Consider the following 17,490-nt stretch of genomic DNA (forward strand, 5'->3'; position numbering starts at 1 on the left):
CTTCTGGAATTAGACCAAGGTTCACAAGTGAATAAAAATAAACTTTTAAATTAATACTGTAATTCTTTATTAGGCTTGTTAATAATTACTGGCCCTTCCAATTTTTGACAAGAGGTATAATTTTTATTGGTCTTGTTGGCTAATAGACCTTTGCCTATAGTAATGTTCTTGTCACACTCTCTTGCATGCTTCCTAGAAAATAACAATTAAAGTTAATAGAGTGTTTATCATTATTTCAAAGCTGTAACCTTTTTTTCCCCCAATATGCAACTGCTAAGATCTGAATGCAACATTTGCATTTAAATTAATCCTGGAAGAGATTAAATGGCAGTTTGTAAAGCACAGTGAAATAAGTGTAGAAATATACCTGAATTAATAAAATAGCTATTAATTTTTAGTCCTTTAGATACCCCAAGCATTATGCTAATATTGCCTTAGCTTTACTCTTTACAAAAAAGCAAATATTTAACTGAATTTAAAAAATTAAGAAACAGAGTTCAAAGAAGGTATGCATACATGGAATAATAGAAAATTGGCATTTTGACTTTTGTTTTTAACAAAGGCAATTTTATATGGTTTAACTAATAAGGGACTGAGCCACCTGTAACTTTCTGCCTTCTTGGCTCTTCTCACTGTATCGGTGTCTCAGCTTGTCCTGGCAATGTTTCCAGTGAAGACAGAAACATTTGTAACATGTCATAGTTTAGGTTTACTAAGAAAGCTACATATCAAAAATATAAAGGGGGTTCTTATAATTATAACTATCTTTTTCTAAGCGTAGATGTGCTTTAAAAGAATTTAAATGCAGCTTTTTCAAGGTTCAGCTTTAGACTGTCTGCTCCATCTTTTACATAAATGTGCTCAGCTGGACACAGGAAGCATGCTGCTGTCAGTCTGTGCTCCTTTCTTTCCCCAGGTTGTGTCCTACGACCTATAATTTTCCACTTTCAGTCTTTCTCTTCTTTCTACGAGGAGTGTGACTCTCCCTCTGAGATTGAATCCTCTTTATTTTTTCTCTGACTTCCTCTCTCCCGTGGCTTTATTTTAGTCTAGGTATAATGTCACGATGCTTCATTTCAATAGCTTCTTCTCTGATCTTCTAGTTTTCACTCTACACCATTTTAATATATTTTTTCAGATCTGAAATAGAATAAGCCTCTTTTTAACTTTGTTTATTATTGTTCAAGTACAGTTGTATCCATTTCCCCCCCACCCATCTCCCCCATCCCACCCTTCCCTGCCTCACAACCTGAATCCTATCCCCTTTGGCTCTGTCCATGTGTCATGTATACACGTACACCATTTTAATATTATCTTCCTTTTTTCTCTTTTCAAAGATACAAATACGATGAACTCATTTATTCATTATAATTGCTTAATAACTCTTCAGGGCTTTCAAGATATAGGTCAACCATGTTTGGTATTTAGTTCAAAATAATCTCTATAAATTATGCTATTTCCGTTTCACATTTTTATTTATTACTCCCTATTTTGCTTGATCACTCACTTATGTACAATGCAGGCTACTCCCTCTTCTTTCAGGGAATGCAGTTTATGCCTGTATTACTTTATTTCTTTTCCTTGCAACAACCTCAATCACTTTGACTTCATTTTTCACTTGAATACCTTCTCTTTTAATTTGCACTCAACTATTTTTTTCTAGGAAACTTTTATCCCATGTCTTATGTAAATGTTCCTCATCCATCTTCATAATCAAATACATCATGCGTTGCTGTAACTAAAAATACTATGCTGTTACCAAAATATACGTAACATTTGAGCTTCTTTATTTTTTAGTTAAATATTTTATTTTGAAATAACTATAGACCCAGAGAGATCCCATGCACACGTTACCCAGTTTCTTCCAATAACAAACTCTTGCAAAACTATAGCAAAGAAGAACAAGTAGGATATCAACTTGGATCTTGTTCATATTTTTGCAGTTTTACGTGAGCTTTTTCAGTGTGTACACAGGTGCGTCTTTAGTTCTATGCAATTTTATCACTTCTGTAGGTTTGAATACCCACCCCTACAGAAAATGTGGAGAACAATGTTATCACTGCAAAGATCCCTCGGGTTGCCTTTTTATAAGTGAGCCCATTTCCTTCACACTCCTAGTTCTATCCCCCCAAAGTGAAAACTGCCGATGGGTTCTAATTATTGTTATTTCAAAAATTTTACAGAATGATGGAATAGATAAACAAAATATGATAGGCACATGCCATGGAATATTACTCAGCCTTAAAAGGGAATGAAATTTAGACACAGGCTACACCATCTATGACCCTTAAAGATGTTATGCTATGCAAAATAATTCAGTCACATAAAGACAGATGTAATATAATTACATCTACATGATATGCCTACAGTAGCCAAATTCATAAAGACAGAAAGTAGAATGGTGTTTGTCAGAGGCTGGGGAGAGGTGATAATGGGGAGGTAATGTTTAACAGATGTACCATTTCAGTTAGGGACGATGAAAAATTCTAGAGATAAATGGTGATTAGATTGCACAATATTGTAAATGTACTTAAAGCCATAGAACTATATACTTAATAATGATTAAAAGCGTGGCCCCATAAAATTATAATTGAGCTTAGAAATCCTGATGCATGATAAAATCCTAACCCTTGTCATGTCGTGTAACACAACCCATTACCCAAATACAATATGTAATGGGTTGTGTTACAACACTGTGGTGTTACCCCAGCCTAGGAATACAGTACAGTGTCATGCTGTAGAGGTTTGTAGCCCAGGAGTTTTAGGGAGCAGAATATGTCACCCTAAAATTTGTTTCTTTGGGATAAGGGGTAGTTCAGATGGGTTGATTTTTATGAAACAGCAGACATGGGGGAAGCTTTGGAAGCAAGTGCAAGGTTTGGAAAAAACATTTATATTTGTAAGGGAAATCTGCACTTGTTTTTCCTGGCTGTACTGGGAAGAAGGGGATGACCTATCTCTTTTACAGAGAAGATTTGTTTACCTTAAAGCATGAAGTCCTCTTTTTCTCATTTGAGGAGAGAATGGGTAGGTCACCAATAGCCATCTAGGTTGTTTTAAGTGCGCTCCATGGTTGCACAGTAACTAAGTCGCCTAGAGATGCATTTCTCAGAAAGCATATCCACCATTAAGCAGTGTGTGACGATAGTGAAATTTTGGGTTGTACAGTAGTTGTACATTTAGATGTTTAAGAAACTGCCAAACTGTTTCCCACAGTAACTGTACCGTTTCACATTCCCAGCAGCATTATATGATGACAGATTTTCTTGGCATCATCTCCAGCATTTAGTGTCATCATGATTTTTAATTTTACCCATTTTGATAAGTATGTAGAGATATCAGGTATGGTTTTAATTTGAATTTTCCTAATGACCAATGAAGTTGGATATATTTTCATGTGTTTAGATAAAATCAGTATATCCTCTTCAGTGAAATATCTGTTCATGGCTTATACCAATTTTCTAACTGAATTTTTTTAAAATTAGCCTTAAGTTCTGTGTTCTCTACACTTTCAAAACACGTTTTTATTGTATATGTAACACATAAATAGTTTGTCTTAGTATGTACTTCATCTTTTTATTTTCTTTTCTGTTAAATAGGCTTTCATGCATCTTTATTTTCGATACTTATTTGATTATAAAAGACTTTTGGGAAAGCAGGTCGTACAAGAATTGATATTTAAAATGAGTTTTGAAGTGCTTTTTTTGAAGTTGCAAAATTTTGACAAAGGTTGAAATCACTATGAATTTATAACCAACTATAAATAGAAGGTTAAGAACAATATTGAAATAAAAACAAATGTGAGACAAGTTTTGTGAACTGTACTTATTTTAAATTTAGCCATAACCGAACATACATAAGTAAACATTGATGGCAGATGGACAAAGAAATGGAAAAAAGTGATTTTCATGGTATGGAATTTAATTATCCTATGACAACCAAATCTGAGATGAAGAATTGATTATATGATTATGTTTGTTCCTTGTTCTGAATTGGATAATTTAGTTTGTATCTTCCAGGGGCTGGTCTGGTGCAACATAAAAACATCAGTTAATTTTTGGTGATGTACAGATGTTATGGAAGAAGTACAGAATGTGTTATACAGAATTCAGAATTAGTATGTTACAGTAATCAATACATACTATGGTGTTCCTTTATCAACAAAAAAGTTTTCTATACTCATATTTCTAACTACAATTAAACTAGCTTTAAAAAGTCTTTATTCCTAGTAGAATTTAAGACTGAAGGAAGAATAATTTATTTAGATGGAGTTATGAACATTGGCCATGGTAATATTTTCGCTTATATTTGTTGTGATATTTGTCTTGGATTCGCATGCTGTCCTTCATCTTTTGTTGGAAGCATTTTCTTTACATTGTGAGGCAAGTTCCGTATTCTTTATTTCACTCAATTTCACTAGTTTATGTTTGTAGTGGAGACATCATAGAATTTAGTTAAAATTTATGACAGAAAAAATACTTTGATATACACAAAGTCTTCTGAAAGACTGAAAATTTCTACTGTAAAGAATATGAAAATAGGGCAATTAAATAGAGAAAATTTTAATAAAACTTTTACCAACTATACGCAATGAAAAATCTTAACTCAAAGTGTGATTTATTCTGATTAATTTAAAACCAAGTGTTATGAATAAGCTCTATACTGAGTGATCTGAAATATATATATATGTCACTCTGTCCCCCTTTTCCAAATAAGTGGGTGTTTTCTTTTCTCTAAATATGAATATATTATTTTATGATTCTCTTTTTAAAATAGTTTTATTACATGATATGTAAGCTATATAAGTATTAGCATTAACAACTAATTTTGTACATTTTTTCTGAAATCAACCTGATATGCTTTTATACCTAAGTTCTTCATTTTAACAATGCTACATATAGTATGTATGACATTTATGTTAAAATTATAGCATGTATCTAAATAACTAATTGATGTATTGTCTGACCTAAGCCCTCTCTGTGGCCAGTGCCCTGTGAGCTTCTCACCCCTCTGTTGTGTACTAACATTTTGTAAAGTCATCAATGGCAGAAACTACAGAAATCCTATAATTCTTCTCAGCCAGATGCCAACGTCTCAACAATCTGAGAGCACTCACTTCTACCACAGTCAACAACCTCTCCCCAGCCAACTGATAAACTATCAGGTCGCTCTAGCCACGTCAAACAAAAGCAGATTTCACTGCTAAAGATGGACAAAGATGTCTGCCTGGCCACACGTGCTCATTATGAGCCTAAACCACATACGATGATCATCACACCAGAACGTACTGCATTGACTGACGTCGTATCATAATCACCCAAGATAAATCTTCAATCCTCCCACCTGCTTATTTCCCTAATATATTTTAAGTGGATGTAAACTCAGCTTCATCAGCCAGCTGTTACACTTTTTAATCTTCTGTTTTTTGAGCATCGTATGACTAGTTACTAGAGTAAATTAAAACATTACACAATTAGATTTCTTATATGCTTACTTCCAGTATCAAGACTGTTTGCTCCTCTAGACTCTACTAGACTATATTACTATCCTGTGTGATTTAATACCATTTTGTACAAATACCAGTTACCAAACTAAATTACCTTTGCTTTGAATTTGGTTTTCAAGAAATAGAATATTAATGTATAGATCATAAAATCATTATTATATTTTGATTTTATATGCTTATATCTTTATAATAATTGATTTTAATATATGTGTTATTTATTTCAAAGCAGAGTTGTTGTAAAACAAAATTAAGATAAATATTTTTAAGGAAGAGAAACTAACCAACTGCACATGAAGCATTTGGGTCTGTAAATGAAATATAATTCCAGAAATTCCCATAACATCTCCACAATAAAAATAAACAAATTCATACCCAAAATATATTTTCTTTAACTCTTTCTTTAACTCTTAAGAGAGTAATTAAACTAAATGGAAGTGGGAGTAAATATTTGCTTCTTCTATGTAAGTAAACCTTTTTGCTTTTGTTCCCCTAACAAAGCCAGGGCATATTTCACTACCACATGTTATTACAAATAGTTGTACACCAACCAAATATAGTATCAAGATTTTTGAAATCAAATATAAATTTAACAAATATAGAAATCACTACAATATTGATGAGAACAAATATTATGAGTTAAATTTAATGCATATTTTATCAGATAATTATCCACCGCTTCATTATGAATTACCCCAAAACTTTGTGGCTTAAGACAACATACATTTATTATCTCGAAGATTCTATGGGTCAGTAAACTGAGCACAGTTTATTTGGAGGCTCCACCTTGGTGTCCCTCCCAAGGTACAAAGCAGGGCTAAAGTCGTCTTAAGGCTTGACTGGGGGAGTTCCACCTCCAACACAATCACAGTATTGGTAGCTGACTTCTAGCCTTGCTGTTAGCAGGGGATGTCAGTTCCTTGCTTTGTGGGGTCTACTCCCAGCATCGCTGCTCTATTCCCTCAAAACCAGAACTGAAAGAGAAAGAGAGAGGAGACCAGCAAGATGAAAGTCCCAGTCATTTTGTACTCTAAACAAAGGTGACATTTAGTCACTTTAGCCCCATTCTGCTTTTTAGAAAGTAGACACAAGGTCCAGTTCACACTCCAGAGGTAAACATTGCACAAGGGTGTAAAGGCCAGAAGTCAGAGGTTCTCGGGAATCCTTTGAGTGATTGATTATCTACCACATTCATTTACGTATTGATGTATGCACAATTATCTATCATTGAAAAAATTGAACAATCTCTCCCTAAAGTAAAGCTGCATGTGTAATTTCTCAGGATGTTTCATTTTGTCATGAAAAAGGATGTGGACAAAATGATGGGGAATGTGTCAACAGCAAAACAGACTGTGGACTCACTGTGATTAAATCAGCATGGGGCTTGAAAAGGAAGCAATGAGAAATTAATAATCTGCTCAATTCCATTATATGGGAGAATGATCAAAATATATTTTGATATGAAATATATTATTTAATGAATGGTTCTGGCAGATCTTTGGATCCATCTGAGTTTCATAAAATATAGGCAAAACTCACAGTCTTTTAACAATAAAATCAGTATTAAAATTAATAGATGTGCTTTTTAAAATATGTATATAAATACATATGTGTTCTAGAAATAGAAGGTATATACCTAATCAAGTTTTTCAACTCAGGAACTCTAAAAGAAAAAGCACTATGAATAGTTGCCAAAGATGCCTTATGTAAGTATATATAAATCAATACAATATTATTTGACATATATTATTGAAACAAGTTTATAATGGGGGAAAGATCTTTTATAACAGGTAAACTTGGCAACATGCATTTCAATATGAAAATGACGAAAATTATGGTATATACCAAGCAGGTTAGTTATTAGACATTAAAAATTACGGCTAATGCAGTAATGCATATAGATAATGTGTAGAAATTTCATCTTGTGCTGTTGTGTAAGAATAAAAAAAACTAAGATGCCCCAAAGTACATATAATGTTATTTTTAATAGAAATCATAACAATAATTTATTTCATATATAGTTATGCCTGTATACCTATTTACAACTGTATACCTCTCTACAGAGTTATCTGAACATAAAAATAGAATTCCCAAAATATACATTATGTTGTTAGAATAAGTAGGATGTTAGATACTGAGTTTTATGAAGATGGAGAGGGGCCAAGAGTGAAAGGAAAGTGGGAGTATGGAATAAGAAAAATACATCATGAAAAATAAAAATAACTTTAAAAGCAAGATACAGTTACATTTATATGTTTATGCAAAAATCATGTATGTATGTGTCTCCATGCAAAACTAATTTCAGCTTAAGCAATTACAAAGATAAAAAGAAACTTGACATTAACAGGTACCTACAACATACACACTAAAATTGACCTGTTTTACCTTGACCAAACTCAAGGTTTGTGTGGGAAATAGATGGCAATCAGGCCACCAACATCACCCCTCTGCAGCTCGTTGTGTGTGTTTCTCCTCCTCCACAGTGCTTTTGCCTGCCGAACCTGGCATAGCCCAGAATTCTTCTCCATGTAAGATTTCTTTCATGTGATGGGAAACTCTCAACAGGAGTCATCCCTCTCAGTTTTCTAGATTAAGGCAGCCCTACCTCAACGCCCTCAGTGGTCTGAAGCAAACTGAGATGAGTGTTAAAAGATAAATCGGGGCGAATTTAATTTCAGATCTTTATTATTTGTATTCAATGTTAATTTAAGAATGGTGTGCCACCCTGGCTGATGTGGCTCAGTGGATTGAGCACAGGTCTGCAAACCAAACGGTTGCCGGTTGGATTCCCAGTCAGGGCACGTGCCTGGGTTGCAGGCCATACCCACAGTAGAGGGCGAGCAAGAGGCAACCACACATTGATGTTTCTTTCCCCTTTTTCTCCCTCCCTTCCCCTCTCTCTAAATATAAATAAAGAAAATCTTTTTTAAAATGGCATGCCTAACCTTGGAAGAGAAATTTCTCTTCCCTATGCTTTGTTATTCATGAATTATTTCAGGTCTTTATCATTACACTCTGCCTGAAAGACATAAAAGTTAATTATACTGCATAAAATATATTGTTACTTATGGCCATTATCCAAGAACACATTGTGAATACTCAGTGGGATTCTCATATTAAGTACATATCCATAGCACTTTCTCTCCCCTTATCATTTTATTTATGTGATTTGGCCCATCATCTTTTCCCTTCTAATATGCCTATTTATCTTGTCGCAGTGCCACAACATTCAGTGTGTGTTTATTAGAGCAGTTGATTAAAAGTACACAAATCCCCATTAACCCCACTGAGCCCTATAGAATCGCACAGCGTTCTACATCATTAGAGTTTAGGTCACAGTTTCACATCTTTATGACTCAAGGTAAACTCCATGCTGGGAGAAACTAGTGTGAGCCACACAGTAAAAATTGAAGCAGCAATATAATAAAAAACTTTAAAAGCATTAATGAGTGAACATAATCATAGAGACTTTTAAGGACCAGAATGTCAATAATCAATAAAATAAAATGAAGAACAATTACAGTTAAAAACAAGGATATCAAATGGACCTAGAATAATATATGAACCGGTAAACTTCTCTTTAAAAGAATTGAGATTTTTTTTTTAGGCCTAGTAATAACCTCATGACAAAAAAAAAAAAACAGTCTTATTTAGTAACTTCTAAGTCTGAGGGCTTCTTGTGTTGCTTCAATTTCAATTTATTTTATTTTTGAGTATTCAGTCCAGGATTAAGCAAGCATTAACAATACAGGTCTAAAATAATGCACTATAGTATAAATCAACTGTTTTTAGAAACTTCAGTTTACTTAGATTACTTTAAAATCTATATCACAATTCATCAAAATGTAGTAGTTCAATATATAGGGATGCATATGAGTCATGCACATAGTCATTGACATTATTACAATTTAACACATGTTCCCCAGAAGAAAAATGTGTCCTCATATGTATTTATCCTATGCAGCATCACTGACCAGATAGAGTGGGAATCTAAGTTGAATGCAGACAATAATATCATTTATATACAGAAACTTAAGAGATAAAAAGGTATCTTTATTTATATATTTTTAAAGATTTAAATTTATTTTTAGAGAAGGGAAGGTAGGGAGGAAGAGAGGGAGAGAAACGTAAATGGGTAGTTGCCTCTTGTGCACCCACTAAGGGGAAGCTGGCTCCTAACCCAGGCATGTGCCCTGACTGGGAATTGAACAAGCAACCCTTTAGTTAGCAGACGGGCACTCAGTCCACCGAGCCACACCAGCCAGGGCAGGCAAGGTAGCTTTAATGGTTTAAATATCAGACCATAGTTTTGTTGTCATAAATATATACCCTTCTTCTTGAATGTGACAGGACCGAACAGGGTTTCTGAGAAGAGCACCATAGGCATTTTAGCGATCTTCACTTCTTCCTTTCGACCAGCAAGTTTCAACCATTTGCATCTCATGGCGCACGTAAGTGAATAAGTAAAATTTTGTAGCACACCAAAAGTCTATTTTTGCTGGTATGACTAAAAAAATAGGCAAAATTTTGATTTGTTTACACGGGACGGCTGTCATTTTGTTGGCTGTTGTTATTTTTTTTAGTGACAACCTAAGGAAGAGGTCAGTGCCCCAGACTAAATAGATAATATGTGTTTTAAAAATTTTTTGTAGCACATTGGTTGAAAATTGCTGCTTTCGAGGCATATTAAAATTAAGAATTAAAAACTAGATTTGAAATACCATCCATATATCATTTTGTCACTCTTACATTTCCTTTATGTAATTATTTTACTTATATAGAATTAACTCTTGTTAGTCAGATTTCCAAATTATAGTAAGGAGAGTACAATAATTTTTATAAAATACACTTTTTTTCATCTTTGAGATCAGATCTTGAAGGCACAAAAAGAGGTTTACATTTGTATTAGAATTGATGCATTCTGTACTGAAACCCAATGAATGAGGGAATTGTTTCTTTCTTTCTTTTTTTTTTTTGCAGTTTTTAAAAGGTAGATTTATTTGGAAAATTTCACTTAGCACAATACACTTAAAAGGAAATCACAATATAATGAAAGATTTAAATCGAGGCCTCAGAATTCCACATAAACACCAAAGCCAAAATCTTAAATGAGGGAATTCTTACTTAACAATTGCACATTGGCAATCTTGCCCAGTGAAACCAATTAAATTACGAAACTATATAGTGAGATTATATACTTTTTTAAAGGAATCACACTGAATAATTCTAAAACATCATGATTCTCAGTGAGAATACTTATTAGGGCCGAAAGATGTATAGGCACCAAATAATTAGAATAATCATAATAAAAATATTCTATAGATGATAGAAGTTATAGGTAAAGGCAAATTAAGAACATGATAGTAATATTAATTTTTATTCATCACTTACAGTTTTAACCTGTGTACAACTTCCAGAAATCTTCCTATTTGGGGGGAAAGAAAATATTTTAAATCAAATCCATCATTTTATTATATCATAGCTATTTGGAAATGATGCAAGTTTTTTGCTGTAGGAAAACCCCAGTTCTTGATGTTGACTCAGCTCCACACCTCCTCACATACTTCTAATTAAACTCCCTGGAAAACCATCATGTGCTACAAAAAGCATATAATTAGAACAATAATTATAACTGTATATGCTGCTCATGAAAATCTCTGGCTTTCTCATTTAGATTTAAGTTGGTGATTAATCACCGTCTGCCCTTATTATCTTCATTGAACACACCAATTGCTCCCAGTAAGGACCATATAATCCCATAGTCTTTTATAATTTATTTCTGCTATAACCAGAACACTTGGTATAATTTTACATTTTAACTAAATAATACAGTATCCGAATCAAAATAATCAGCAGATGTGCTTTCAACGGACTGAACACTAGAGAATAATGTCCAAATTAAATAATTTCAATTTCTAAATTGAAGGAAAAATACAAAACCACAGATCTAGAACCTCAGTTAAACTCAAGTCAGATAAAGACAAATGAAGCTACAACTAGACATATCAAAATTCAGTTTCTCACTACCAAAAGTGAGAGAAAAGTCAAAACATGAGATGGCAGGAGGAGAAAAACATTTCATATTTTAAAGGGATGATTTTTTTGTAAGAGTCCTCATCTGCTTACTCATAGTGTCAGTTTTGAAACTTATGGGACACATTTATACTAATTCCGATTACAGAATATACAGTAATTACCAAGCTGGTACATCTTTATAAGTCTTTGCCTATTAATTTCAATGATTAGATCATATTTAGGTCTGTTTATATTGAATTGCATCTTTCCATGTTCTAAGTTGTATTATCTTTTTCATATATCTGGTAATATTTTTGTTTGTTGATTATTGCTCTCAAGTTATTGAGAGATTATAGTATGTTTTTCAGTTTCTGGATTATGTTGGTTTTCTCTGAAGTGTGAAATATTTCAGCAGGCACTTATTTTGACCTTGTCAATGTTTAATTTAAATTTGTTAGCATGGATCTATATAGGCCTAATTCTGTAGCTAGTTAGTTATTCTTCTAAGAGTTGACACTAATGTTGTCTCAGTTAGCTTAATGCCTTCTATTCAATCCAGATAACCAGGAATTTAACTGTACAACCTGATAAATTTTTATTCAACACATAGCTCAGTATATGAACAAATGCTTAAGGGACATGTATCCAGATCTTTGGCTTTCTCTTCTTAAATGAGTTTAATTTCAAAGATATCTTAGTCAATGTTTTTGACTAAGATGTCAAAAACTAAGATGTCTAAGACTGAATGTTCGTAATGTATAATTCCTTTTAATTGCACTGATATATCAAGGTCAGTAGAGATGATTCACTGACACCTCTAACTGGATTTGTTAAATTGCTCTTGTAGTTGATTTTCCAGTTGTCCACAATACAAAATGTATTTCTACATATGAGTAGTAATGTGGTATGGGTTTCGCAATGTGGGTTCCAATAGTCAGAAGCTGTGGTAAATTTCAAAATGGTCTCTGAAAAATTTAGTTTCTTATCCTTAAGATGTGTTACTTAATATGTAAAAGACATTGAAGGTGTAATTAAGTTAAAAATCTTGAGAATGTCTTGTTTATTTACCTGTCTGCACTCTAAGTGCCATCAAATGCATTTTAAGAGCAAGCCAGACAGAGAAAAGTCAGTGGAGGCAGAGATGCCAGTGTGGTCACCCCAGTTGGAGGAAGGTCGGCATCCACCCGAAGTTTGCAGAAGCCATACCACAGTATTCCCTAGAACCGCTGGAAGCACCACCATCCTGCGGTGGTTTTGATGTTGGCCTTCGTGATACTGATTTCAGACTTATGACTTTCATAATTGTGAGAAAAGTAAATTTCTGTTCTATTAAGTGACTAAACGTTTTAGTAATTTGTTAGAGCAGCCACCTTACACTAGTATGTATTCTCTCATTTTACATTTTATTTGGGAATCGGTATCCCAAAGAAACATTGTTTTACTGGTCTTAGCAACAGGGGGACCTCGAGTTTTCAACAACAGAATCAGAGTGCCAGCGACAGTGTGCAAAGAATACTTGTAACATTATTGATATCCCCCTAGAATTCATTCCTAGGAAGATTTTGGCCTTCTTTTTTTATTCAACATACACTACATTGTCCTTCCTCTATTCTGGTCTTATGTGTGTGTGTTTCTTCTAACATTTTTATTAACTCTGTGAACTTCTGATAATTATTACCGTTGCTTCATTAGGCAGTCAATTTCCATTGCCTGCAATAATGATGTATACAAACACATTCTTATTTTTTACTTGCACACTAACAATCGAACATATCTTTCAAATAAGGCAGATTTATCACCCTGTAAGCATGCAATGTAAGATATTAAAAGAGGAAACTAGTTACAGAGCATAGGAGAAATTTTTGTACTATTTTCTGAACTATTCTGATATTCCAAAGCTATTCCAAATCAGAAAATGTATTCAAAATAAAACTACCTTTAGATTTATTGAAAATAAATACAGTGATCACAGGAGTGTGGACACATTTTTTTCTCTTTAGAATATCTTAGAAAAAATTACTAAAGCATTACTGATAAGATAGGAACAATATATACCAAGGCAGAAAGGCACAGATGATACATAGTTACTTTATTGGAAATAAGGAATAATTGTATATGAATACTTTCCTGATATTTTCATTGGCAGGAGTTTGTATAGCAAGTGGAAATAAACTAATGGTTTTATTTTTTATGTTATTTGTTCTAATTACCATATTTTCAAGTAAGTTGTGAGCAGTACCAGTAGGTATACTGAGGGTTCTTAGAGTTAGTTTTCTTTCCAATATATTTCTATTTGTAAGTACACAAATTTAATAAGATACAACAATCACTTGAAAGTTTAATCTCTAGACGTAAAACAGAATATTAAGTTACCTATCACTGTCCAAAAGCTATCAGGAAAAATGAAGTAATTGATATGTGTGAAAATTGTGGTTTATAACATTGAACCTGGTTATTTTCAGCAAAATCTCTATTTGAAGGACTTTAAAGTCCCCTAAAATGGCTAAAACCTATAAATAAAAAATTTATGAAAATAATTTTGATGAAACAAATATGAATTAATATGTGCTATATTTTTAATCCAGAATATTAATATGTATGTTAAAACTAGATAAATGGGTGAAAAGACATGGAGAAATATGCATCTTCATGAATTAATTGCATTAATGTAAGCACCAAAAGCTTTCTGAAAATTAATTTTGCAATTCATAGTAAAGAGCTTAAAAATATTTTATCAGTCAGGGACTAGCCAATGAAACAGGATCCATCCTAGCTATTTAAAATGATAGATTTAACACAGAAAATGTTGACGGGGCTAAAAGGCTAACAGGTGAAAGCAAAACAATGACGTCCAGAGAACATTATTTCAGGAAGCATTATCACCTTAAAGATAAAAAAAACAGAGAGAGAGAGAGAGAGAGAAAGATCAGGTTTCCAAAACTCAGGAGGTTGAATGAGGGGTTTGTCGCAGGTATAATTCAAGTATTTGAAAAATGGGTCACGGAAATATGCTGGTGCCTCAGGACTTCAGTGGAGTGCTGTGAAACGCTCTCACTCAGATGTCACAGGAAGGGGTATTTCTAGAGTCTCAATGAGCTGTGTCAAGGTCTCCCCCCAAAATCTAGGTCAACCTGCTGGTGCTGGGGGCAACTTCCCATGCTGGGTAATGCTGGCAGGGATATAGAAAGGGAAAGATGTCCTTCGCCTTTCCTTCTAACTTTCAATTTCCCTGTGGTGACTTCTGTTGGAAAAACGCAATAGGGATCATGGCGACAAAGATGTGTGAATAATGTATATTGTTATCTTTCTGCTCTTCCATCACAGAGCATAAAGGGTGTATTTAGAGTTGGCAGACCACAATTGTGAATAGATGCATATCTAAACACATATTACAAAGATTTATAAATAAAGATGCCAAATTCGCTTCTATTTATTAGGATGATTTTAATGGAAATGGCAAAAAGGCTCATCCTCCCTAACATTCATATGTAAATACAACACAAAACATAACAATAGCTTAAAAACAAACCTCCAAATGTTCAAGGATTTTTTTTCATAGTTTTCTCTATTATTTCTTCTGTATCTTAATCATCCCTTCTATAGAACTTCCAGAGCTGATCTCTTTGATGGCAGCTAGAAACTTGTGCTGAGTCTCTTGGAACAAGAACTTTCAAATAATGTAAGAAAGTACATTGCCTAGCTTATAGAACAGATGATGTGTGGAAACGTCAAACGTGCCGGGGGACAGAACATTTGAGAGATAACGCGAAGAATGCAAGCTGACTCGGCATTCAAGAGTTATTTATTTCTATTTTTAGTGCTTAATTATGAGACAAGTGAATATAAAATGTAAAATTTATTTTGCATTTTTATAGGGCAGTGGAAAAGCTAAGCGATTTCGGTAAAGATAATGAATTGTGAAGCAATTTACCCAAGGCAAAGGTGAGGTAAGAGTAGACCCATGAAGAGCGAAGAGAAAAACGGGTTGGCGTGACCTCAGAGTGCTCGCCTATCTGGAAGGAGAGACAAGTCAAATAATATGTTCATGAAACATAAAAATGTGAGAGCACTTTTTAAAATGCCATGTTATTGCAGTTGTAACCGAGATAAAGAACCACTGATAAACTAAATTATATTCAAGTTTGTAATATCCTTGATTGCATCAACAACCCTTTGGAATTCATTATCATGAAAAAATAATATAACAAACTAGTATGATCAAATTGAAAGAAATACTATTGAATAGCTAATCACATAGGCGTACTTTTCTAAAATTGTAACACATTTCAGAATATAATGAAAGTCTCAAGGAAATGCTGTTCAGTGAGCATATAGAGTGAGGTTTCAAGGCCTTAAATTGTTCTCAGTTTGAGAATATGAACAACTATTGTACATTTCACTGAGAACTGCTTTTAGATTTTACTAATTAGCAAGTATTTTGACAGATGCTACCAAATGTCTTGGGACACCCTTTACTTTACGCTTTAGGTATTCTGTCCAATGTGATGAATTTAAAGAGTATCTCTAACTTGCATATTTTGTAGTCTCTTTAAAGTACATCTGGTAAATTCGAAGCTGTGGGTGCACTGTAATATCTAATTAGTTTCAAGTTTTCTGTCAGTTTTGTTTTTCTACCAGTTGTGAGAAAACATGTCACACACAGGTAATAGGCCTCTCTTTAAGTTTTGTAAAAAGCATTACAAAGCTCCTAGTATTTGAGCTGAAAAATGTAAGAAGTACATTGACTCTTTCAAATCATTAGGGGAACATTCAGCGCAGTAGATCAGTGATTCACTGAATTTCAGGCACTGGTGGCTTTAATATGGTTAGTACAATGTAATTTACACTCAGGGACTAGTTCACACACCTGGAAGGATCTAAACCATTGCCTACTTAATTGACATGATTTTTTAAAGAGAGATAGAGCACCCTCATATCTGTGTGAAAAGAAAATTGGGATTACATTACCTCTTTAAGGTCAGAGAAAAAATAATTACTGAAGGAAGACTTGAAAGTTTGTTTTCATTCTCAGCATTCTATTTAGAAAAAAATAATTACTGTGATGTGAACCGACTGAGTATAATTCTGGGCTTTGTTTAGGTTGTAATTTCAAAAGACACAGATTAATATGGTATGAAATGCTAAAGGTATACAGGGCATTTGGCGCTTATATAAAGGGCTAATTATAAATTCAGCAAGTTAGGCAAATTTCACAGTCAAATCACCTGTAAATGATCTCTCTGGAAGGTGCCAGTCAAGAAACACATATACTTCTTCTAAGGAATCTAATATGATTAGTTTTGTTATTAGAAAATATTCTTCTCCCATTGAATATAAGGTGGAAACACTAGGTTTAATTTTAGGATCTGTGAAAAATGTACAACATTAACACTAGAATTTTGCTTAGTGTGGCATGTTCCAACTTTGAGGGTCAAGGGAAACGAAAGAAATGTTATTGCAAAGTAACCACTGGATGGGAAAATTGATTAAGTTCCACCTTTTTCAGAGTAGTCCCAAGCTCTGCCATTAAAGCAAAGGAGAAACCAAACCAGTTGCAATTTTATATTTTCTGAAAGCCTGAGAGCGAGCTACAGTGACAGTGTAGAGTAGCTAAGAGTCAGAGACACACACGAGATCCACGCTCCCTCATCAGCTATTTACACAGGGCTTGGTCGTGCACTCACAAATCAGGTTAAGGAAAAGGCATCCTTAACTGAGAGAGGCATCCCTTAGCAGTACACTAAAACATAACCCTGTCTTCCCCACTTTCTCTGGATCCGTGGCAAAGGTTCACTGCTGCTGAAGAAGGCGGGAAGGCAAACTCTGTCTGCCTCTGCAAGAGGCTTAGGAGAGACCCCGCCCCACAACAGGTCTTTCGGCCATTAACAAGCAAGCAAGGCACCGGGTGCTGTGGGAGGGGGAGCAAACCGCACACCAAGGCAAAGGTTCACTGGGAATTCTGAAAGAAAACC

This window comes from Sturnira hondurensis, unplaced genomic scaffold (assembly GCF_014824575.4).
Source record: "Sturnira hondurensis isolate 20B ecotype Veracruz unplaced genomic scaffold, ASM1482457v3 Scaffold0010128, whole genome shotgun sequence".
In the NCBI taxonomy this organism is placed as follows: Eukaryota; Metazoa; Chordata; class Mammalia; order Chiroptera; family Phyllostomidae; genus Sturnira; species Sturnira hondurensis.